A 7,470-nucleotide genomic window follows, 5' to 3' on the forward strand; every position below is an offset into this window, starting at 1 on the left:
ATTTGATGTGGAAGATGACCACCACATTCCGACCCCACACTTAAAACTTTGGTACGCTCGTGTGAGGACTGCATTTTGCCCCCTCAATGAGTAATATATATGTCGAGTCAACCTTCTGAACTTGGCCTTAAAAATCATCAAAAATCTACTTCTACACGAGTCTGATAATCGGGGACTCCTTAAATTTCTTCTCTATAGAGGGCAGCACTGTAGGTACTTCCCGGTCTTTTTACTTGAAGCCCGCTAGCGACTATTAATTAAACCTATTGAGCTCCTGTTGCGATTATTTCCCAAGGCCACAGAGAAGATTAAACGGTTTTTTATGGGTGTTTTTTTCCCAGTGCATAAGTCGTGTAAAACTATCACCAGGATCACGAAACGGTTCATGAAAATCCCAGCAATTTCTACGAGAGGCTTTCAAAATAGGCTAACTGAGGTGCCGGTACGTTTAAGAATGCGGGCTTATACGACTCAAGATTCAAGACGGTGCTGCCCTCTACATTTAAGCAGCTTTGAAAGTCCCCTGTTGTCCGGTACTTCCTTCCCACCACCACCGAGTCAGAGTGTAAAGTATTTTCTTTCACTGTAAAATGCGGGACTAGGGTACATGAATGATGGAAAGGGAGGAGAAGGAAGAGGAGGAAGAGGTTAACTACTGGTAAAATAAGATATATAGTAATGAATGTACAATGTTGTGTGCCAATGCATGAGGTATAACGTAATGGAGGAGGGATGGAGGAAGTGAGAGAAAGAATAAAAAATAAGCAGAGAAGAGAGTGGAGGAAGGAGAGTTAGGAAGATAACCCCTCCACTACTCCTGTGTGTGTGTGTGTGTGTGTGTGTGTGTGTAATGATAGTGTAGCGAAAAAAATATCAAAAGTAGAAAGAAAAGTGACTAAATGAAATGAACAAAAGGGATGTAAAAGAAACAATGCTCACGTGAGAACAGAATCGAGTTGGTATAAACAGGACTTACAAATGCGAGAGTATAATGCGTACATGAACGTCACCGTATATAAACAGGCGCCGTGAATGATAATAGGAAAACAACGGAGCCAGTGAGTGAACGTAAGATGCAGTGCCAGCGAACAAACACTCCTGTGACGCCATAACGTTATATCTACGAGTGTACAAGACAGTAAACGTGAACGAAATAGTCACTAACGTTGCCTCCCTACACACCAAATCAAGAAGCGTTGGTGCACGATGTATGTGGTAGCGCGCACAAACGCCACCACTGTGCTGAATACAAACGTTACTGCGAGAATATATTGAAGTGGTAAAGGCTCACGGATAGTCGCCACTGAACGCATAACGCCGAGTAGTGAAAGAAATAATGTAAAGCCAATGAAAGGTGGAACTCATATGATTCGGATAATATAGGCGAGTGAAGAGAACGCCAGTGGTGAGTTTGAAGTCACTTAGGAATAACTGTATTTGTGGGTAGGCCGGAAGGAAGGTCTTATGTCACAAAAATTAGTATACATGCGTCAAGAGAGGATTAAAATAAGGTGAAGGAAAAATAAGGTGGAAAGTAGGAATGAACAATAAGCGATATGAGCCAGAAACTTCAATAATAAATGCGTCAGGAGAGTAAAGTCAAGGTGTAAAATAAACAGTGAAGGAAAAAATAGTGTGATTGGAGTTACGGTAAGCAAAAACAAATAAACAGAAGGAAGAAAATCAAGGTGTAAATAAGAAGTGAAGGAAAAATAATGTGAATAGAGTAACAATAAACAAAAAGATAAACAGAAAGGAGAGGAAAATCAAGCTGTAAAATAAAAAGTGAAGGAAAAACAGTGTGAATAGAGTAACAGGAAACAAAAACAGAAAAACAGAAATAAGGAAGAAAATCAAGTTGTAAATAAGAAATGAAGGCAAAACAGTGTGAATAGAGTAACAGTAAACGAACAAAAGCAAATAAACAGAAAGAAGAAAGACAGAAAATGGAAGCACAAACCGACTGAGTGATAAGTTTGCAGCACTGTGAAAGAGAGATTTGAAAGAAGAAGAGGAAGAGATAATTAAGTTACCTGATAATATTTCATAACGCGATAAACAGGACGTAATCAAATGCAATGCGTGAGTCAGTTCTGAGCGTGTGAATGAAGAAATAAACTTACCTAAACTTTTTACCTGTCGTGAGAGAGAGAGAGAGAGAGAGAGAGAGAGAGAGAGAGACCTTCACACCTTTCATTTACACAGGTGTCATCTCGAACGCATTAAGAGTCAAGCTTTTCAGATAACTTCACGTGCTACTTGTCATACAAAAAGGAAGGCTCAATAGCGTTCTATACCATAAGTCTCGTGTGAATATGGTTTCGTGTAGCTGGGTTGACACGTACAGCTGCGGACCGATATATCGCTTCACCCTACACTAAGCTTGTTAAAACTCAGTGGGTCCTTTCCATGTGCCAGGTAATATAGGAGAGTGGAAAGAGAGGGGAAGGAATTGGTTGGGGAAAGTGGGGATGAGCCTATACCATGCAGCTATACACTTTTACTATCTTTCCTCTTCCCAATATATCGCTTCATTCTACTCTATGCTTGTTAAAACTCAGTGGGTCCTTTCCATGTGGCAGGTAATATGGGAGAGCGGAGAGAGAGGGAAAGGAATTGGTTGAGGAAAGTGGGGATGAGCCTACAACATACAGCTAGGCCTATACACTCTTAAGTCGGTATTTCCAGACGCTGCCGCCTCTCACATCATCTATCTCCAAATGCCAAATAGGAGATCAGTCGGGTTATAATGAGCGTTTTATAAGTTCACGTAATAAAAAAATGTATTACATCACTGGTGCAGCTTAATCTGCGGCCTCGCTGCCTAGTTCCGAAAATCGTGATAAGGATGTTGAAGTAGTTTCGTTCGTTTACTTCCCCCCGCCTCTCTCTCTCTCTCTCTCTCTCTCTCTCTCTCTCTCTCTCTCTCTCTCTCTCTCTCTCTCTCTCTCTCTCTCATGTATGTCTGTTTGTATGTATGTACGTATGTCTGTATTTACGCATGTATGTATAAGAGTATGTACGCCTCTCTGTATGCATTTAGCATGAATGTATGTATGTATGTATGTATACAAGCATTCATGTATGCATATCTATAAGTCCACTATGTATAATGGCAAAATAGCCGCTTCTCATACGGCTTCATAATGAGCTTCTTCCCCCTCGCGTTCCTCGGGGGTTAACACTACTGTGAACACCAGGGGACTCACACCCTCACGCCACACCCCTCAGTGGCACACACACACACACACACACACACACACAAACTGTTGTGCGCGTCAAAGAACATAGGTGCGCTTTCAGCATCAGCGTAAACGATCGAGAAATTTCACGTCGTTAGCGTAAAAAAATTAAATTGGTGTCAGCGCGTGGCGTCAGGCAGTGGTCAGCGACGCACACGTGCTGCACAAAAACAAGCATTCCCTTTCATGTAAAAGATACGCAAAATAATATTAATTCATTACTGAAAATTTGTCACGACTTATTCTGTATCTGTCAAACAAATTACTTGTGTCCTCGCGAAACTGTTAGCATCTCAAAGAGTATGTCCCTAATTTTGTTAAACTTTGACCGTAAGGCGTCCTTGCCGCGGGTACCATGCGCCGCGGCAGCACTGCAGGGACTCACGGACGTGTGTGGAAGCTGTCCTTGTCGACTTTATTCTCCTCGTGTTCCTTACCACTGCCCAAACACACTAGTGACCCCCGCGACCAGCAAATTCCACCGCGTTGCCCACTTCGCGGCTGTCAGACCTGAAGACGGAGTAAATAAAGAAAAGAAAGAAAATTGAAACTCGAGACTGATAAACACGATGATTCAGAAGTTGACGCCTGACGCCTGACGCTCCGCTGGGGGCAGTGATGGCGGCGTCCCCTGCAGCACCCTTTCATAGAGTTGACCGCGTCAGCGCCAGCATAAACACAAAGTTGTCGAGTTGGTTAACGAGGCTAACTTAACGGTGTCAGCGTACAACAGTGAACACACACACACACACACACACACACACACACAGAGACACACACACACACGTACATTTGAATAATTATTATATTTTTTGGTCGTTCGCAAACAGATAGAAAACTAACGTTTTAGTAATGTCGAGTGATATATATAATGTAAATGAAAAGATGTCTATATATCAATCATTATGTATTTATGATTTACTTTTAATCTCTCTCTCTCTCTCTCTCTCTCTCTCTCTCTCTCTCTCTCTCTCTCTCTCTTCAACAGGCCCTCCCGTAGTAGGCGTCTGTAGCTTGCTGTGTTAGTAAACGTGTGATCAATAATAATAATAATAATAATAATAATAATAATAATAATAATAATAATAATATGATAAATGTACCGAATCCTCTCTTCCTTTAAAATCCTTAAATTAAGAACGGCATTTTGTATGTAGTCAATATAATCTGTTTAAAGCGGAACTATTTTATTTCATCCCCTGGGTCCAGGAAATAGCCTACTACTGCACAGGGCTCCCCTTACCAACATTATTTACTGTACTTTACATGTCCAAACAAGTCTGAAATACGATAGAGGTAATGTAGTTGCTTACAACATTTCGCATACACTGAAACAAGCATGTGACACGTCAGATTTTACAAATAAAACATTAACTACTTGTCTGTCCATTAAGAAGTACAAAAGGGTAACACTATTGGGTACGACGCCATCCAGGCTTTCCCTAGAAATAGGGAAATAGGGGTCAGCACGATCACAATGACTATCAAATGGAGGAGTCACACCTTGGCGGATAGCTTAAACGAACGTCCGACGGGTAAAAAATTTCCAAAAGAAAATTATCTGGTGGAGAAAGTTGCCTGCACACTTGCCGGATAGCGTTAACGGACGCCTGGGCCTGCCTTTTCCATTTTGTGCTTGGCAAACAACTCAATTGCTGTCCTGAATAATGCCAGTGACATCTCAAGTAATGGACGGCGGACTCTTGATATTGCGGCGCCCTTGTCATTAAGCCGCGAATTTTGGAAAATCAACCGCTTTGGTGCGAATCGCCATAACTCCCTTATTTCTGGGGCTACAGAAATGTTTTTGGTATCAATCGACGGCAAAATGAAAGAGCTATAGTTTGTAATAAGCGATTGGGCTCAAAAAGTGACTCGAAAGGGTAAAAAATCGAATAAATTCGCAAAAAACTTTTTTTAGAATTTCAAAAAACTTATTTAACAAATGCTTTAGCCCTACCAATGTGCTTTCCAATATGATGCATAACATTTCCCTAACCACCACACAACGCCGCGGTCGGTAGCCTATTATCAGACGCTATCGCCTCTCGCATCAACTATATTCAAAGGCCCAAAAGGAGACTAATCAGGTTCTCATGAATGTTCTTTTAGGGGTTCAGAGGAAGGGTCAAACTGCCACCAGGGTCATATAACTACCCAAAGAAATGACCGAAGCTCCACGAAAACTTTGGTAAATGTGTGCTTGGGGGCCGAAATGTTTAGAAATACAACACCGTGGCCACCAAGGAGACTAAACAAGGAGACTATAATAATACAATAGTCTCCTTCATTATAGTTTCCTTGCTGACCGCCGAGGTGTGTGTCAGTAACGATGTAAACATTAGACGCCGCTTACCACGATCAGCCCCACGAGCTCTTGGAAATGGGGAGTGCACTGGTGAAGCCTCCTAGTCCTACATCCTGGCTGGTCACTGCTAAGGATCCTAAAGCGGACCCACTAGGAAAAGAAAATGAACACTGATGGAGTCCTCCGCTGTGCCACACTCGCTACCAACGTTGCCAGATTATCGTACTCAGCCTTTTATATTTACCGACTTCCGACCCAAAAAACCGTCTACTGGTTCCCAATAACGAGATTCATTTATATTTATCGTTAAAATAGTTAATTCCTGATGTTTCTTGGCTATAGTTATGCGTAAGCCGGTAAATACTATGCTCTGAGCACGACAATTTGGCAGCGGTGCTCGCTACACGCTTCACACTGGGTGGCGTCAGCGTTGCCAGATTATCGTATCCACCATTGTATTTTTACCGTTTTTAGACACTTAACTACAGCAAAAAGACACTAATAATTAAACCTTTCAACGGTAACTATAAATAAATGTAGTTATTGGAGTGGAGGAGACAGTTTTTGGGTCGGAAATCGGAAAACATAAGAGGCTAAGTACGACAATCTGGTAACGCAGGGCAGGGTGATGTTGCAAAAAATGCCTCCTCGCAAAAATAAGTCGCTCCGATTTCCACTACGCATGCGCACTAGGGACAACAGGACAAAAAGGACAAGAAACAAGACAAACAGGACAACAAAACAAGCAAAACAACACACAAGACAACTTTCATTACAAGACAGGAATAGATGTGTGTATACCTTCATTGGCCGGTGGGTAAGTGAAAGAACCTGAGGAAATATGAAGTAAACTCGCTCACCGAATACAACACATGATTTTGACACGATATACGAGCGAAATCACATTCCATACCGCTTCAAAGGGTCGTGTTATTAAGCATTTCGGCGCCCAAGCACACATAGTTGACAAGACTTTCGTAGGAGTTTGTTGAGGCATTTCCACGGGTAGTTTTATGACCCTGGTGGTAGTTTGACCCTCCTCCTGTACCATGAACCTAAAATACCACTCACAAGGACCCGAATGATCTTTTTGGCTTCTGGAAATAGTTGATGTGCGAGCCGAAAGTGTCTTACAATAGCGACCGAAATGCAAAGAGGTGAATAAGAATGACAGCTTTTACAGCGAGTCCTTGCATCGTACCACTTTTTAGAAGTTCTTTTGTAGTAGTAGTAGTAGTAGTAGTAGTAGTAGTAGTAGTAGTAATAGTAGTAGTAGTAGTAGTAGTAGTAGTAGTAGTAGTAGTAGTAGTAGTAGTAGTAGTAGTAGTAGTAGTAGTAGTGGTAGTAGTAGTAGTAGTAGTAATAGTAGTAGTAGTAGTAGTTCATGGAGGGCCACTCTTTCACCGAGGAACAAAATATTCTTCATGTTATACAGTTCAGTTTTATTAACAAACTCTACACTGTTCCAATCCCTCACAGTTGGTGCAGTGTTGTAAACAAACCAATAAAAAACGTTCTACTGCGAAGTGACGGATCGTTTCACTCCCTTTAGTTGCTTTACAGAATTATTTACAAAGTTATGCATCCATTTTGCTATCCATATAATCTGTCTATCCATGTCTATCTATCTACCTATCTATCTATCTTTCTGGTTTAGTTTGTGTACATGAATTCATAATGATTACATAACACGTAGACTTGAGCATTGTTTGTGTTGGAAGGAAATACACCGAACATATTACAGAAAGCCTAAATACAAAACATCACAGCTATTAGTACATTCATGCATACGAAAATACTTCCTGCCCTCATACAAAAATATAACATTAGGAGTGGGCTGTGATCCTCTACTTAACCTGGCCCCCCCTGCTTTCCCCCAAAAACCTCACCCCTTCTGCTTCCACCCCCCCCCCAAAAAAA

At 41.5% G+C, this 7,470-nt stretch overlaps 1 long non-coding RNA gene across 5 annotated transcripts in view; it reads right to left on the minus strand.

Moving 5' to 3' along the window:
- LOC127009567 (uncharacterized) overlaps nucleotides 1-5,723 on the minus strand; it is a 35,156-nt gene extending 29,433 nt beyond the window's left edge. Inside the window, exons 1-2 of one of the 5 annotated variants that reach the window (XR_007762059.1) lie at nucleotides 5,599-5,664; nucleotides 3,628-3,752 (exon numbers count right to left, since the gene is read on the minus strand). This is a non-coding gene — a long non-coding RNA (uncharacterized LOC127009567). Of the gene's footprint in view, nucleotides 1-3,627; nucleotides 4,405-5,598 lie in introns of those variants that run through there. The other 4 variants (XR_007762056.1, XR_007762058.1, XR_007762057.1 and 1 more) reach the window with 4 other exon arrangements.
- Between the last annotated feature and the right edge of the window lie 1,747 nt (nucleotides 5,724-7,470).

Source organism: Eriocheir sinensis, chromosome 41 (genome assembly GCF_024679095.1).
Source record: "Eriocheir sinensis breed Jianghai 21 chromosome 41, ASM2467909v1, whole genome shotgun sequence".
Lineage (NCBI taxonomy): Eukaryota > Metazoa > Arthropoda > Malacostraca > Decapoda > Varunidae > Eriocheir > Eriocheir sinensis.